Below are 18393 nucleotides of genomic sequence, written 5' to 3'. Positions count from 1 at the left end.
ACTGGTGTTACGTAGCTATCGGTGTTCAAGTGTCTGCCTGGCCGCCGGCCAAGAAACATATTTTCGGCGGCGACTGCCGCGAGCATTAAACGCGTCTCATTCGTCGAGTTTTCCCTGGGGAAGGGATTCAGTTTCTCCCGAAAGGTGACTCAGTGAATAACCAATCCCCGGACCGCACCGCACCGCACCGTCCAAATTAACGGCGACGCGTATCGAATATTCATTCCGGCGGAGGTTCCCTTTGAAAACGAATAGAAACGTTCTTGAACGTACCCGGCGAACAGACGATTCGACCGCATCGTTCGCTCCGAGAGACGAATTAAACTGTTTCACCGTATATTTCACTGTTTTATTATTGTAGGTCGTTACGGTGAATGCAGCGGCGCTGGTGCATCATCGCGCCGGTAACAATGTTCGTTTGTAATCATTAAGTCCAGTCAGAGAACTCGACGTTCCATATCTGTGCCGGCTCTGCACGCTTTATGTACAGTCCCGGAAGATCATTTAGAATTTTTGTATGCAACACATAATATCATAATTGTTATGACGCGCAGAGACGAAACCTCTTTGCAAATAAGGTTGACCTCGCTAGCTTTCTGAGCAAGTGGAAGAAATATAGAAATGCTGAGGGCGAAGTGATAGCGCACAGTTACAAAATTTGTACATATATTTCCACAGAAAAGAAAGTTACGTGATAATTAACAGCAAATTAATAATGGGTGTATCCGCCTTTATTTTCTACTACTTCCAGCATCCGATTTGGTAAGGATTTATATAGCTTTTTAATTGTATCTTGCGACAAATTACCCCATTTTACCTTAAGATAGATTAGATTTTTACATTTTACCTTAAATTCTACTTTGCGACTTCTTGTAACAATCTTTGAAATGTCGGAAACAGTAACAGTTTGACTTTTTCATTCAATAATGCTTGCAATTTCTTTATTATAATCCTTACAATTTCTCAAGTTTAACTTTGAAACTTGACACTTGCTGTTATCTGCTTGGCAACTCGCAAACTATTGAAAGATATCAGCACAAAGCACAAGTGTGCTATCATTTCGCCATAAGCATTTGTATATTTCTTCTGCTTGCCAGAAAGCTAGCGAGGTCAACCTTATTTACTAACATGTTTTCTCTCCAGATCATAACAATTATGATATTATGTACTAAATTCAGAAATACTAAGTAATCTTCAAGAAATGCACGTGCTATCATTTTGTCCTGGACTGTACCATTCGCTCGTTTTATGATTCTGGCCATTGTAATATTTCTAGAATTTTTATAGTTGAAACATTTCTGTATTTCGTGGTTTAAAATATTGAATAATTTCGCTATTGCTTCTCTACTTCCCATTCTTTTGGAAAAGATATTGTAGCGTACTGAAAACTAATAATAAAAGGAACTACAAAGTGTCGAAACAATTTCTGTCTCGTATCTCCACTGAAGTTCTTGTTTGGCGCTATTAGTTCATTGTTGTACTACACTTTCTCATTGTCTATGGCAACAGTTACTTCTGACTCAACCCAGTCCATAAGCTCGCACGCCGGCAAGGATACTAGCACACAGCTGTGTCAATGCTGCTTCGATAACCCTCGCTTGTTGATTTTAATTGTTTATGTTCTTAAACGTCGACCAAACGTATCTAACGCGGTGCTCAATTCAACAAGCTGTTCTTGACTGGAAATACAGGCTAGAGGTCCTTTCCATTTTTGCAAAAGTGCAATGCGATAGAGCGGAATGTTGTGTACGTGCAAAAGCTAACAATGACTCATTTTCTATGTTTTTTTTTTACAACGTTTATCTATCTGTAAATTAAGATACACTTCCAATTTCCAAAGATAAAGAAATACTGATAAAATATTAAACAGAGCAAATTTTCAAACGCCCCATACTGAAATCGATATAGAAGTCAACAGTTTCTTCTCGTATTTACATAAATAAATCAAGTGATCATTAGACTGTGGATTTTGTGCATTTACGACAAAACTGGGGCAGATTTTTATAAAAAAGTGAAAACATCAGAAGAATCTAACCTCTTACAATTATTAAAATAGAAAATACTTTCCATTTAACTTCTGGTTGTTGTAATTAAATTCGAACATTTCTATTTCGCGTAAAAATCGAATCGGACGTTCATATGCAACGACCTAATAGTATCTCGAAAGAGCAACACTCGATTCTCTTTAGCAGTTTTACTCGGCGCAAACGAATCAGAAGTTCGATCGGATAATTAAACTTCACGATACGAGACGACATTGGACGCGAATGCGTCGAGTTTATCGCGAGTTCGCGACCAGTTATAGATCGTGATTTAATTAAGCTCGGCAAAGCGATAGGCCAAAGAAGGAAATTGACTTTGAAGGGAAATTTGTGCTTCGTTACTCGATCGGATGTAACCTCGATCGCGTTCTCCGTTCATTTCGACTGTTATAATTGCGCTGCGGGATATTCCGGCAGATTTCAATCCTCGTTAACCGGTTGATCGAAAAGAAGATCAAACCGGAATAATGTACACGCACAAACGAAGATTCCATAGGAAATCATTAGCACACTGGTGCGCCGCGGCAAACCGGTTGCGGAGCACTGATCTACATCAATAGTTTTATTGTAATTTATGTATTTGCAAGCTTTTACTTGTGTGCCGCGGAATTGTCTGCCTATAGACTGTAGAAAATGAAGAGATCGTAATTATCTTTTAACATTTCACCTTCCGAAAACATGAAAAATCTCGCAATAGTTATGATCAGACCACGGATCTTCATGCAAAATCAAAACTTTCTTCGTCGACTGCAGCTGACAGAAATTTCTTTCTCTCTTCAGTGATTTTAACGAGTTGAAGGTACCGTTAATTTTCAACTACTCGATTCAGTTATAATCTGAATAATACTTGTGATCGATGACCCGACATCCCCAAAAAAAGTTCAACATCTGGAAAGCCCATATTTCAGACGGCACAAAGACCGCGCACATCAACTCTCAGTTCCGAGCAAATATGCGCAGCACTCGATTAAGCCAGAAAATCTCATAAGTGTTTCAATTATGCAAAGCGATCTAAGATCTGCTACAACTGGAGCGTCTCGTATTAGCGACGCTCGAGTAATTCTCTAATTAATCGGAGCCGCGTGGATCAAACTCGATTCTTCGTCTGTGGGAACACCGTGTGTGCTCGTCGACGAAAGACTCGCCTAATCGAGTCGCGGAGCAGGCAGACTCCGAAGGCACGAACAGAGACCGGCCGAATAAGAACAGTTAGCCGAATTCGTAGGATCGATTCGTCTGTGCGTAACAGTATAGTGAAATCATTGGGATTCGGAACAGTGTCTCGTTTGAATCATATCAGAGGCACGCTCTTCCTGCCGATCATTCTCGCATTACAATTCGGAAGTCGTCGTCCCCGTGACACACTTCATGCGATCTGCGTATATGTACGTTCGCCGACAACCGAGCAAATATTCTTCGGATACAGAAGCTCGTCGCACGCGGTCGTAATCAGGTTACGATTTTATGCGTTTATGGCACCAACTGCCACGAATTATACAAGACTGACACATTAATTCCCCCTACGAAATGAAACTCAGCCGCCCTGTGAATTCTGCACCTTGCAATCCAGTAGCAACAATATTAATGTCATCTCTCATTTATAACACCCTTTTTAACAACGCGAAGTACCAATTTTTCTGATCAAGAAAAGAATGGCTTCCTTTGAACGTTAAACCGGTTTCAATATTTGTTTAAAAGTCGGTGCGCGACCAATAAACAAATGTCTTCTTCTAGTTTATCTACACATGTCAAAAAAGTTCGTTCACGTTTTGTCAATAGTGTTCTCCAGAAAAATTCTAGATCCCATCTTCAAGGTTCTGCCTAATTCGACGTTCTGATTACTTTGAGTTGCGAACCGCTATTGCGCATCATTTTAATCAATATTTCTATTACGTACAGCAAAGAGTTTTAACTTGAAAGAGAATTTATTTATCTTCGTTTGCGTTATGAGTGAAAGATGTATTGATACTGATCACCCTCAATGAAATAATTAATTGAATCGACATGAATGATTCATAAGGAAAGATTAGACACTAATTGATCGGATGTATCGCGTAACGAGCTGGATGTAAATATCTCGCCGTCTAATTTTCGCGTATGCATGAAATACGCAGAATAACAATTTGTAAAACAACTGTAAGATTAAATACGACGTTTGTCGATCTTTCGCGATGCTTGTCCTTGATCGAATAATTTACATGGTAGCGCGTCGTGCGTGAAGACGAGACGACAAGACGACGCGACGCGAAGCGACGTGGTACCGTTTCGAAACTGATCGCGGACAATTACAGTCACGGAGGGAATTCGCACTTGCAAAATTGCAAAATGCGCCACCAAACTCGTCCGGATCTCTTACGTCACCACGCACCTCGCACATAAATCGGTCGGCCGCTATTCGAGCATCGAATCAAGGGGATGATGATGATAATGATGATGATGATGATGATGATGATGACGAGGCGATTCGGAGTTTCATCCGTCGAATGAATATTATGAAGAAAACCCGATGAGACGCGTTGTGGCTTGCTTGTTAACCTTTGGTTGGCCGGGATTTTTGTATCTCGGTTTTGGCACGCTTACATCGACTTTTGGTGAATGATAATTGGACACGAAAAATTTGAAAATGACAAGAGCAACGCCAGCAGTAAGAAGTATGATTGCCTGGCACGGATCGGTTCATACAGTTCCAGTAAGCCAAGTGAAAAATTAGTACAGTGCATGGAGTGTAACGAAGAATGTATTAAATGATCTATACGTTTGCGGTAATTACGAAAATAATTCTTCGCAGAATTTCATAAATATATTTCTTAAGCTTCATTCTGTATGAAGATTGTTGCTCGGGGCATACACAGAACGGCGAGCACGAAGCCACGCCCCTGCGGGCAAGACTTGTTCCCCCACTCTAATTTCCCCTTTCACCGCGCTATCCCCCACCCTTTCGCCGCGGCCCGGTCACGTGACGTGTTTCGTCTCTGTCGTGCTTACTTCGGTAGTGGCGGAGAGGGGGTAGCTTTTTCCCCTCAATTCGTGCTCCCTCCCCTCGTCTGGCTGTGCCCACTGCTCTAGATAATGTGAGATAATGTTAATAATTACTGGACCGCGGACTTTATACTTTTAAATTCTCAGATTAGAGATATATATTTAACTCCAATTGCAGTTGACTACTGTATAAAACTGCATAAAAATTGGTACATGCATAGAAAATCACAAATTCCATAAGAATACTGTAGCTTGCACGTGAATTCAAGTCAGAAATCAAGGAAACAAATTTTTCAAGTCGATTTCCTCGGAAGTATCGATATTCGCTGCACGCAAGGAAAGTTTCAGATTATTGTGAAATTGATTCGAACGTCGAAGGTCCGGGAAATCTTGGCAAATTCGAAAGGGCACGCCCATAACGACCCTAAAAGTCTTGCAAATTTCAGAAGTCTTGAAAAGTTCGAAAAGTCTTGAAGGACTAAACCAGTTAAGAAATACTCGTGTTGGACCACGGTCCGCGCGTGTACGTGCGAGATCAATACTTTCGTCGAAAGCTTGAAAAACTTTCAAGACTTTTCGGTCTTTCGAGGCGATTACATTTATTAGGGCTCTGTTAAATCTCTCGAAACTTTCCGAGGTTTTCGAGAATATCCGAGGTCGAATAATTATCGAGATAATCCGAGACTTAGTTGGTCTGAACCGCTTTGGAAGCTCGCGAGAGAAAGTTCATCGTTAGCGTAAATGTTAATGCTGAAGACGAAGGGGCAGGTCTTGCTCGTCAATGGAACTCGTTATTGAGGACGAGCCCGATGAAGAATTCAAGTATCGATCTATCGGATAGACGTTAATGAAACGGATGCACTGTGACAAGCGCCGAGACCAGTGGCCATTTTTAATCACCGAAACAAGTCAACTCGTGAATGACTAAACAGAATTACTGACGATATGATCTTTTATCCTTCATTCAAGGAGTTACAAACTAGGATTCTTTTTCTTCTTGATTCAACGAACAACTCCGTCCATTGTGTTACAATTAGACTGCGGACATGTTTGCAAAATAAAAATAATAATTTTTAACAACTGCGAACAGTTAAGCATTCAGTGAAGAGGCTAGACGGGCTCTTGTTGCAAACGAATTACAAGCAAGAAATAATTCATTGGAACTCTAGAGAAATCACAGAAAAATTGCATTCCAGAAAAAGATTATGAAATTATAAACGTAGCGTGGGCTTATAATTTGTAGAAACATTCATGACAATGGCACAGTTAGAGTTACAACGAATAAACAATTAATCGAGACCTTAAAGAAATTGCTGTATACGAAGGAAAGAAGCTAAATAAATTTAAGAATGAGATTACAAGATTGCATAGAGAAAGGTTCACGAAGGTGGATAAATTGCGCGAGGCTCGCAAGAAGCATGGAAACTTGCTTTCTAAGGAGAGTAGTTTTCACGGCGGAAAAACTTGTGAACGCTGCGCAACTCTCCCCTAAAGCTGACATAATTTCGGTTCGCAAGGATTTCCGTAACATCCGCGAACGAGAGCGAGCACTGCCACGGAGAGCATCATCGGACTTCCTCGAGTAGCGCTCGCAAGAAAAAAAGAGAAAAAAAGGAAAAAAGGTTCTTTCCCCGCCGTGAATTGCAGATAATGGCCGTGCGAAAGAACAAAACGATCGATGCCTGGCCTGACGAAACACGCTCGGCGAAAACCCGCCGTGAGCTCTGCGTAAGAGATCTTCCGAGAACATAACGTTCCGCAAACAGAAGCCTCGTTTTCTCGCAGTCTTGAAAACACCGGCAGAAACAAAGGGAACGCGCGCAAATTGTTCGATCCTCCTTTTTCACCCCTGGTCAATGTCTTCGGCAGTCTTTGCGCTGCCGGTATCGGTTTCATCAGCACTTTCGCCTACGTTTGTTTGCAGGATCGTCATTAGTACACTGCGGACGTGGTTCTAAATTTGTCAACTTGAAATTATTGTGTTTGTAATTTATGCTTTTGGACATATACTGTCAAAGAAATCGGTGGAAATCTGAATAAATACATCTCGTTTATGAAGTGGTATAAAATGGTCGGTATCAGTGCTTCGTACGTCTAGTATACGAATAAATATAATAATTATGTAGATAAATCAATTGTAACTGACTTTTGTAACTGTCTTTTCTGCCTGTCAAGTCTTATACTCGGAGAGACATTAGTGACTTGCAAAAAGGAGAAATGTATTTTAATTTGTTTGTGAACGATCGACGAGTTCGCAGAGAAAATGCTACGAATTTGTACTATACTCTTAAATTCTGTTATAGTCTTTTATAGTCTTGATCGGTAGTCGGATGATTATACACCGCATTTTTCCACTGGTTCGTGGAGCGATATCCATTGAACCGTGTGTTTGAACGATCACTTAACCGGGAAAATTCCTCGCATTTGCACTTATCGTTGGCGGACCTTGAGCTTGCGTTTCGTCGTCATCGGAGGAAATAAAATTTTATTTTTCGAATTTTTCTTCGGGTCTGTAGGAGTTAGGAGAATCCGTAGATTCCTATGCGGTTATTAGGGGGGAAGTGTACTCGTGGCTGGATCCACGAAAAAAATTTGTTATTCGTTCGGTTAGTTTAATTTGCTGGGAACTTTTTGCAACTGGGAATAATTGTCCGCTACCATCGAATGGTTTGCCATTATTTTTTCTTAATTTAACAAGTAATTCTTTCACTTTACCGAAGGGCTAGGCCGTCTCCCACCGTAGCGCCCATGTGCCGAGTAAAAGAGCCTTAGTAAACGTAGGTCGAAAGGTCAACCGTTTCTGAGACATAAACATTTTTGTTTGCTAACATTCATTTACTGGCCTTTTAATATTTACAGAAGATCTTCCACGTGTCGTCCCCCCTCCTTCGAAGCACCACCGACTGATTCCGGATGACATCGACACGTGAATGAGGACATTCAGAACGTGGTTTATAAACACTGAAGTAAGCGTTGTTTGCGATGAAAGTAAGTTAATCATAACGCTAGCAAACGACAATGTCTCAGAAACACGGTTGACCTTTTCACTCATGATTGCTAAGGCTTTTTTACTCAGCACAGTGTGTTCTATGTATCACATAAGTTTTAAATGGTTTCTTTTTTTTTTTGGACATCCTGTGTCTTCGGAGAACTAGTGGTCACTAAAAAAATGTGATTGGTTAAACTGTAAATTACGTGATTGCCCGATATAAGAAAATCCCCGTAAGCAACTTCCCGGTTCAACTTTGTACCCTGTAACTTTGTAATTTCTTGTACGCGTTGTACACGTACCAGATTTCTATCATAGGATGACTATACAATTGCGAATTGTCGATTTTAATGACACGGAAAATGATCGACAAGTAACATTAGGAGCCTATAACCATTCCAGTAGACAATTAGTAATTACCATTGGCGATGGAGCGTCGCGAGCCGTGAACGATCCATGTGATCATGCGCGCTGCTGACGCGTTAGAATTTAGAATGTGTGGGATCGATGGCCGAGGTAGCCAGGATCAAGAGGCGATCCTTGAATTTTAACGGGAGAGGAAGACCATAAATTTTCTTGTCCCGTCGGCCAACACGTGCACAGGACCACGGTTTTATTGACAGTTACTTTCATCCTCTGTCGCTTTTAACAACCGTCTATCCTTTTCAACGCTAAAAAACCACCGACACGATCGAAATCATTTCTCAATGGGCGCTATTCTGGTCTTTCATTTTCATTTTTTGATCCGTCAAATGAACGTGGTTCTGGCCGATCTTGTTCCTCGCTTTTGTGCCATAAAACAGCGCAAAAAAATCGTACATCAATTTTTAAAGAGTCCTACGAAAGGGAAAGGACAGTTCCGTTGATAAGAACAATTTTTGAAAGTTTTTGGAGACGTTCGAACTTGCAGGATTTTCGTGGAAAAATGCTGTTACGTCGCGTAAAAATATCTTAGAGGAAAATGAACGTCGCTTTGCGAGAGGCTTTAAGGTTTAAAATGAGTCCAGGCTTAGGGTTGTCCTATTCGTTTTTACGAAATGATCACAATTTCAATATCGACAATTTTTCAAAAATCGGAAATGTTTAAATGAACACCTGTGATCCATTTATATACTTACATAACTATAATCGCACTTCTTTTACTTTTTATATCGCGTATTGGCAAGTTCTTATAAAAAAAATCGACGTGGATAACGTGGATAGACAAAAAACAGCACGTTAAGAATTCTTTCCCATACTTATTTATCGTCGGTTCGTTATGTAGAACATATTCAATCCGTGCATTCGAATCCCGCGTTAGAAGTTTTTTGTTTAAAACCCCTGTAATCTTTTGCGAGATGTCAGGCTCTATGATATTACTCTGTCAGTCTTCGACACAATGAGTGATCATTATATCTACAAACTACTGTCACAGGTATCCATTATTCGAAATGTATGCGTCGCTTTTGTTCGTTTCTTCTTATTCCATCATGGCAATCGTTCTCCACGTCCGAAGCACGTTATATTCGTTTTGTGTCTACTCCAGACACCATTCAAAAACCGTGGAGCTAGAGATTTTTGCTGGTCAAGGCCGTGTAAGATCATCGTATGCCAACTGACGTATTTATTTTGGTCATATGAAAAGATTATACCTCGGAGCTGGACCTAGACCCAGATCCCGAAACAACTTGATTAGAATTGCAAAAATTTGTGCGATAGTAATGTGTCAGGAAAGCTGACATGAATGATCTTTGTTGTGCGCAGCCTTGAAACTTTGGGATACCCTAAAAATTCGGAGTATAGTTACAACACGAACTTTCTAATTCTAGTTGAAAAGTTACTCTGAACAGTTTTATGAGTCTTCTATCACTTTTTATGAGTATTTTTATAAAGAAACATTTCACTTAGAAACCTCTTATAAATGTCATCGCGATTTAGGTGTTACACGACCAATTAATTTTGGACTGAACAGAAAAGTAAGATAAAATATAATAAAATAATAATAATAATAATATTTTTGTACGATTTTTAGAAGAAACAATTACGCTGTTCTGATTGCAAATCAAAATCAATAGACCAATTTCCATGTTGCTATGTAAAAATGTTAGTTTCTATATTTCTCTACGATTACAAGATCGAATAAAAAATACGAACACACGAAAACATACTTTCTTTTTTAAGAATAATTTCTTTTTTTTTAGACGTGCAAAATTTTTAAAATGACTCTCACGAGGCTGCAAAAAACCTCTAAAATAATCATTCACAAAATTACATAAGAAAAATTTCTTGTATTCGCAGACCTAAGGTATACGTCAAAAAATTGCGGACTCAAAAAATGTTTTTTCATTACTTGATCAGTCCCATAAAGACGATTAAAATTCCCGACCCGAGAAAGTGCAATGTCCCCTTAACGCCAGTTGCCGTGCCTCGCAATAAGAATAAATCGCGGCAGGAATTTGCATAAAAAAATCCATTTGCAGTCTATTATTAATCGATCATGAGCACCATCGTTGACCGGAAGTTGTGACGTAAACGTTCGCGGAAACGGGAAATTAGTTTGCCATATTGTAATCGGTCGTATTAGCGTGTAATTAATTCGACCGCGATTTATTCGCCGGTTCATCCGTAGCGAGCATGCGTCGATCCAGTGATCGAGCCGTATCAATGCCGTGGCCAATGACCCTTAAGAGAGCCCCGGTGTCGGCGGCCGCAGTCATCAAGCGGCAGCCACTGCGATGAAATTTCCTCCTTAACCGCGCGATTAGGCCAGTCGTCATGGATTAAATTCGCGGGTACTGCCTTTTTTTTCTCTCGGTTTCTTATTCCAGTAAAGTGCGTTTCCGCAGAGATGTCCGCTCTACGTGCATGATCCACCTTATCCCGTCACGTTGCTACAAATTTCCGGCTCGGAGGAGAGTCCTCGTGTTCGAGAATGCGCACGATGCACGAAGCCTCGTGAACACTCGAGAAACCTTGCTTGGTAACTCGAGATTCGGGCCGAACAGACTAAAGGATAATTGTAGCACAATTTAATGACGGGAATTTCTTCAGCGCCGTCCTCGCGAACGTGTTCGTGTTAACCAGGAACTGCGACTCGCAACTACCTTCGAAACGTCCGAGTAATTCTCTTCGCTGGCTCTTCTTTCGCTGAAAAGCTTGCCAAACGAGTCTTTCCCATTTTCCTGAATCGTTTAACTCTTATTGCATCTAGGCTACAAATCTCTAGGCGAAACAGACATCGTCTACGTTAAACCCTTTGGCATGCAACATCGAGTCGGACTCGATGATGGAGATTTCAGGCAAAATCTGCCGAATATGAAGGCCACCAGTGTTTAAAAAATCGAAAAATTGAAAGAGCTCTTACAAATTTTGCAAATTTTTTCCGTTTCTAATACTGTGTACCGGCGAAAATAATGAAATTCTGAAGCTGGTTGCCGCAAACTTGTATCGCTAAAGCAAGGATTAATTAATTTATTAAATCACTTAATAATTTTAATTTCAATCCATTAATGCGCCTAATGTTGCCGCATTCAGAAACAAAAATTGCAGGACGTGAATTCACGTCAGCGGCAGTCGGGAATAGAATTTAAAATTACGTGAATTCGCGTCAACGGTCGCGAATGCGTTAATAAGTTGGAACTTCTTTTGGGTTTTTCTAGAAATGGTATTTTCCCACCTGGCCGACAAAAAATCTCTTGAACCCTACGACCGACTTGCTTCAAATTTTAAATTAATATTTTTCGTTTTATGAAAATGTAGAATACTTTTCGAGTTATGAATGATTAAAGGAGCACCGTTTGACGTTCACGCATTCAACTATAAAATACCAAGTTATAATAAACTGTATGAATCAACTTTTATTGAATAGTTTCTCTGGAGCTATTCAATTTTTTTTTTTTTTTTATTTAGTATCATACGAATAATAAGAAATTGGAACATTCCTAACAAAATAATGGGAAATGCATTAGGCGTTAGTTCTCCAACGAATATGTGGTTTAGTTAGTGCCAGAATATTATTAATACAAGTCATGTAAGGAATAGTTTAGTAGCCGAGTGATGCAACAAACGTTTCCAGTGTACCGTGCGCAGTAGTGCACATGAAAGTTGCACTATTTGAAAAGCATCAACACTTAGAGTAATTCGTACACGAGCTGCCACTGTCTCGATTGCAATATCATTACATCAGATTGTGCACAACCATTGAAAAACTGCGCTAAAATAATTTATTTTAGTTACGTATGTGTGTTTAAATATCTTTTAGAAAGCTGCACAATTAAAGAGCGCTATAATCTCAATTTAGCGCAGCGATGACTAATGCAATTGCATCGCTTCTTGAAAATATGATTTTCTAAATATTTCAATCAATTAAAAATGTGATATCGTATTCTTTTAAGGAAAGTCTTTGTCGCGAACATTATATTTATAGTAAATAAATTAATTCTTTCGCTTACCCATTCCGTGACAATCGAAGATTAGGTTTGCACTTGTCAGCCTGGCCATGGAAAACGAACAAAAAACAGAATGCACACGTCAGAGTCACTATTAAATATCCAATACCATATAAGGGAGAAGCTAAACGTTTATCGCGATTTACAAAACTACGTTCATTTTATGAATTTAATTAATGAAAAATTAGAAATCATACTCCTACGATATATATTATTATCTAGCTGATATAATACTATTAGAGATTCCAGAATCACAAGGTTTTCTTTTAAATTTAGATAAATATATTATATTTTCTGAAACTGAACGATGTACATTCACCATCGTAAAAATATTATTTTGAACCCCAAAAGGAGCTGAACGAATCTGTCCAGTTCGATTTCATTCTGCAATTTACGTTTTCTCTGGACTAAATTTTTTTTATGTATAACCAACTATAATTCGACGCTTAAATGCCGAGTAGAGCCCCAGTCGAATTCTTTAGCACGCTAACAGTCGTCCTGCTTTTATTGCAAATAAAATTTTGCCGGTGGTATTTATGCTAATGCGCGAAGTAGCTAAACTACCAAACTGGCCCGAGTTCTTGGCTCCAAAGAGGATATAAAAACTTTACTGTGAGTAGGAAGACCTGTATAAAAAGGTCGTTCTGTACGACGAAAAAGTAGTTAAATCCATTGGAAGATAAAGAGTGATAACGATAAACGTATAATCACTCTGATAAATATGAAAATTATTAAATTTCGCAACGTTCACAGAAGAATGCCCCCTCAAAGGGCAACACAAGCTAGTCACTTTTAGTGCTCGGTAGTTCTAGCGTTAATCGAGCCGTTCACAAGCCAAATCGATTAACCACTGTTCCAGTTTTTGACACTGTAAGTACTGTCAAAGTATATGATTTTTACATTTCACATTTAGAATAAGTTTCGTCATTAACTGTTTCAATGCCACGGGTCTTCGCAAAAATCCGATCGAAAATTGCCAACGGTGACACCCATACATAGGCGACGGAATCGTTTGTCCATATTTAAAAATTAAGATCTAGAAAGTGCAAATTTAAAGGACAATTATCTTTTCAGTAGATATTTTATTATATCATTTAATTTTGGATTTACAGAATTTTTGATTTTTGCGATTGTCAGTGTCGAGCACAGAACGGGATCACGCCGCTTGTTTCCGAAACGGTTAATTAGCTATTCCATCGATTTCCTCTACTTTTTATTTCGGGAGGAGGCTAATCGATTTGGCAAATGATCAAAACTGGCAACGTCCAACCGAAGCACTTTCGAGATATTTATGAATTTCAGTTTTTCAGTATTCGAGAGCGTACTTTCTAATAGTAATTGATAATAATACCGTCACTCTATGGATCATCGAGTGAATTCGCGAGATCAAGAGCACCAAAGCGATCTCGTGGAGCGTAACCGGACCGATCGGAGATAAAACGATGCCACAAGATAAACCAACAACACTGTACGCGATCTCGCGGTGCGCGGGTAAGTGTCTTCGCGGCCACCGTGTCCGTCGGAAAAAAGTGTGTTTCTTCAACTCACCGGGACAATGACGTGTCTTATAATATCCGGGCGCGGTAAAATCTCAGGGTTGTGTTGCGTTTTGTCGTTTCGCACGATCGTCCCAGACAAAACTCTGTTTTCAGGCCTGAGTGGCGAGCGTCGACGCGAACGGGAACGCGTGTAGAGGATTACTAAGGGGATGATATGTGGGCCAGCCACTTGTAAGAGCCAGCGAACTAACGAAAGGTAGGACTGAGCGTACCTGGGACCAACCGGAGTTCCTTATACCTGACCGCGTGAGAGGCCGGGACAGGTTCCCCCACCAAACCCGGGCCCCACCGATTACTATGCTATTGACTCATCTACACGTCGTGTGCACGCCAACAGGAGACAACAAACACTCTCCGTGCACGATCCTGCGATGAACTTTGAGACGGGAAACGAAAGATGACGTACCGTGCCCTCCCGAGCCGCAAATCATCCGTCGCCGACCGCGTCCAACAAGATCAAAACACTCGGTTCGGACTCCTCTGTTGGTTTGACACTTTAGGGTAAAGTAGCCTAATATGAAATCCATTTTCTTTTTTTATAAATCATAACTCTCGATTAACCCCGCGAACCCTACACCACTGGGCTGCACTGACTGTCAGAAATATTTGAAAATAGATCACAGACGGTCGGGTTATTTCAGATTTTTTCGTGAAGTTATTTTCTTAATTTTTTGGTAAACATGTTACCGTAAACAACCAGTGAAATCTAGATAAATTCAATTCTGTTGTTATCGTAAAGGAGTTAGTCTCGTTAAGAGCTTGACAGTTCTGGTGTTAATAATGAAATGGGCCCACTGGTAAACATCCCATAAATCTGATCCATTGTTCACACAGAAAATAGATATGGTTGTTTACGTTGATTATATTTAGCTTGGAAATTGGCAAAATAACGAATGCTTAAAGCACATACGTCGAAATTTCATACTTTCTTCGGTAATTTTTTAATAAAAATAGTACGATAATGGACAATAAATTGTCGTAGATTTGAAGCTTCAATCCTCCTCTTTACGATCAATATTTGATTATGATTGATAATGATTAGAGCTTGCATTAACACATTCGCGACCGGCAAATTTTTTCCGTTTCTAACACTGAGTACCGGATAACAATGACCAAATAATGAAATAATGAATAAATTCTAACAATTTCTAACAATGAGTACCAAATAATGAAATTCTGAAGTTGGTTGCCGCAAACTTGTATCGCTAAAGCAAGGATTAATTAATTTATTAAATTACTTAATAATTTAAATTTAAATCCATTACTGCGCCTAATGTTTGCGCATTCAGAAACAAAAATTGCAGGACGTGAATTCACGTCAGCGGCAATCGGAAACAGAATTTAAAATGACGTGAATTCACGTCAGCGGCAATCAGGAATACAATTTAAAATTACGTGAATTCACGTCAGCGGTCGGGAATGTGTTCAAAATCTGGCATAAGATTAAACTTACATTGCACAAACAAATTTACCACGGGATAATTAAACCACCTGTAAATACAAATTATGTACTGATCTCGCGATAACAATGTTTACTTAGAATACGTTTAAATGCGACAGACATCTATGAATTTATAATAGAATCAGTATACGATAAACTTCAATGTGAAGAGAGCATCATAAATGTTATTTGCTCGTTTCGTGCTAATTATGTTAATTTTTTGAAAGGTGTTCATTTAATGGACAGGTCACCGAATGCATTTGATGCGACAATAAATATACAAGACATTGTCTGAAAGTACACTTGCCACCGCAAAAGATACCGACATACTTTTTAAACAACTTTTTTATCGCATTATGTAGGAGTCTACTGCTTATTGTTATTTCTGAAGAACGAAAGAGCCATTAACAATGGGACAGAATGTTCTCACTTGCTCGCATTAAATAATATTCGTAAATAGTTCTCCCTAGTCCAGTTGCTATTGTAGATTCAATATTTGTCGAGTTATTTAATTTTCAAGCCGTAGAAAACGTGCTAAAAACATATGCGAAATGATCACGACTTGGCGTTTGTTTGACTACAAAATCGTTTGACCCCAAACGAAATGACGAAACAATTCAGAAGATTATTTACTTGTTCCAATAAAATGAGGTACAAGGTTGATGTTGAGCGAACCCGAAGAACCATAATATTCTTGCAATATGTGAGCAGAAACCCACGCGCGACGTCCTTTCTGAATACTTCCGTCTGAAGAAGAGAGGAACACAGTATAGTGATTTTGTTCTCATCTGTCTGCTTATACTGTTACTCCTCCTCCGTTTCTTCGTCGTAACTGAAGTACAAATAATATCACGAAAGTTTCACGTGCGAAATTTGAAAGAACCTACAACAGTCTCTCCTTAGCAATAGAACTATCCCTCCTTGGAAATTGCAGATTTTTTAAATTTATTAAACAATTTGTCGAAGGAAAGTACGCGGACTTTAGGAATATCATGATGTGCCACATAACACCAGCAATGAAACGCGGAGTTAAAAGAAATTGAGAGAAAGAGGAAAGTGACACAAAGTCATCAAGTAGATTAGTCGGGCTTAACTTCAATTTGACAACCCAGAAATTTTTAACTTTTTTAAATATAATTCTGTAGATTTTGACGAGAAAATGACAAGAATCCAAGTTTTAATGTTAGGAATTCACCGGTTCAAAAGTTATGCGTGGGTAAAGTTCAGGGATTTTAAGCGTTTCTTCCGGGAAACGCAATTTCTGGGTTGCCAAGGTGAAGTTTAACCTTTAATCGAACTAATTTGTCAACAAATTCACACGGTCATTTAAATGTGTCGCAAAACTGAAAGTTGAACACGACTATGAATAAAAACAGTTATGACGTCACCTGGATAAGTGTTCCAAACGCTGTGGTTTTATGTAGGACAGTCGGTATAACCATACACTTCAGTATCAAGTCAACTTAACGGTAGTGGCTATCCAAGTGTTGGACACTCTCTGGCTACCACGAATCAATGAAATAATAGGAATTAACCTGTAATTGTCCTCTGTAAAAGTTTTTCTAATATTTTTTATTCAATTGCTACGTAACTACAATTTAGTTGCTATTTAACACTAGCAACAACAGAACCCGTCAACCCGAAACAACTGAAAAAGTTTCATGGAAATCCTCCATCGGCATTTCACGGGAAAAATCCATTTTGTAAGCAGATGCATTTGTTTAAACTTCGAACTATGTCCGCAGAAACATGCACTAGGTACGAAAGTAAACAGGATAGTCGTGATGCAATGCACTATATTGTTTCCGGTAATTATCGATGGTTCGTTAATAATTACTTCAATAGAGTCGCTACCTGCATGCGAAAATTCCTTTCCACTATGTACAGAACGCTTTCATAATTAAAAAATAATCTTCACTTCAAGTCCGAAGCGTACTATTACTACATTCTGCTTTTAATGTTTGTAATTATATCCGTGTATATGTTGAACTCCGGCTAGTTAAATTGAGTCTAATAAATATAATAGTAATACGTAATTGTTACATTTGTTGACTAATTATAAGATCCTAGAATTACTGACACAATAATATTAGCTTCAATCAAAAAACATTTGAATAAGTGTCTTTAAATTTACAAAGAGTACATTTATTAATTAATTTTTATTTGTGCTGATATGAAAAAACGTTCTCCTCAAAACATGCTGGTAGGATTTCAAAGATGTTTAAAAAATCCAAATAAAATCAAGTGTTAAATAATTATGGTTTCCGAAATATCCTCTCGCCCTCATATTTAAAAATTGATTTGACCCCTCAAACGCAAATGATGCGAACCCCGTTTTCCCCCGAGAAATGATTGTTCATACTCGACGATCGGTTCCTAAAGGCATCGATAAACACCGCGGTGAGTCATTTCTCGACGCGAAATTCACTGTCACTGTTTTGTCGCAACATGACCGATCAATTAGTGATGTTTTCCCAGCGGCAACAAGCCGAAACACGCCGCGAATCGAACAATGGAGAAGGACCGAGACTTTTCAGAAATTTCACGCTTAGCCGGGGTGCGAATTGTTTCTGCGGAAACCCGGTGCGAGTACCTCGAACCTGATGACGCATCACAATCGCGCACGCATCGCAAGAACTGCCGGAGAGAATGTAAACACGACGATTAACGTTCGCTAATGAACATCTAATTTCCGTACAATGGGCAATTATCCTATTGAGGCATCGCGTGGAGATAGCTCAGCGGTGAAAGCGAATCTAACCACGATTGTGCCGATTCTAAACGCGATTCGCAACAGTACGAACTTTTCAACCCTTTATTCGAACGCTACACACTTCTAGGCCTACGCCGGAGTCATTTCTGACCCGCGCCGATATTTCACTGCAGTTTTCTTTCGTTCGATACAGGGAGATGGCTCGGGACCGGCTTTCCTCGTATTTCGAACGAAGAAGAATAT

General features: G+C 39.3%; 2 protein-coding genes across 4 annotated transcripts in view; both read right to left on the bottom strand.

Annotated features, from left to right (window-relative positions):
- The window catches only part of LOC143353574 (putative fatty acyl-CoA reductase CG5065), a 170181-nt gene that overhangs the window by 118674 nt on the left and 33114 nt on the right, over positions 1-18393 (bottom strand). The window lies entirely within an intron of this gene.
- Positions 1-18393, bottom strand: part of LOC143353575 (putative fatty acyl-CoA reductase CG5065) — a 66831-nt gene that overhangs the window by 25978 nt on the left and 22460 nt on the right. The window contains exons 1-2 of one of the 3 annotated variants that reach the window (XM_076787011.1): positions 13986-14156; positions 12441-12481 (exon numbers count right to left, since the gene is read on the bottom strand). The exons of 1 other annotated variant lie outside the window; for it this stretch is intronic. The gene's annotated coding sequence lies outside the window, so the exon portion shown is untranslated. Of the gene's footprint in view, positions 1-12440; positions 12482-13985; positions 14157-18393 lie in introns of those variants that run through there. One more of the 3 variants, XM_076787014.1, reaches the window with a different exon arrangement.

The sequence above is a fragment of the Halictus rubicundus genome, chromosome 4 (genome assembly GCF_050948215.1).
Source record: "Halictus rubicundus isolate RS-2024b chromosome 4, iyHalRubi1_principal, whole genome shotgun sequence".
In the NCBI taxonomy this organism is placed as follows: domain Eukaryota; kingdom Metazoa; phylum Arthropoda; class Insecta; order Hymenoptera; family Halictidae; genus Halictus; species Halictus rubicundus.
Note: the sequence above shows the minus strand (reverse complement) of the source record. Positions and strands in the feature narration are given on the sequence as shown.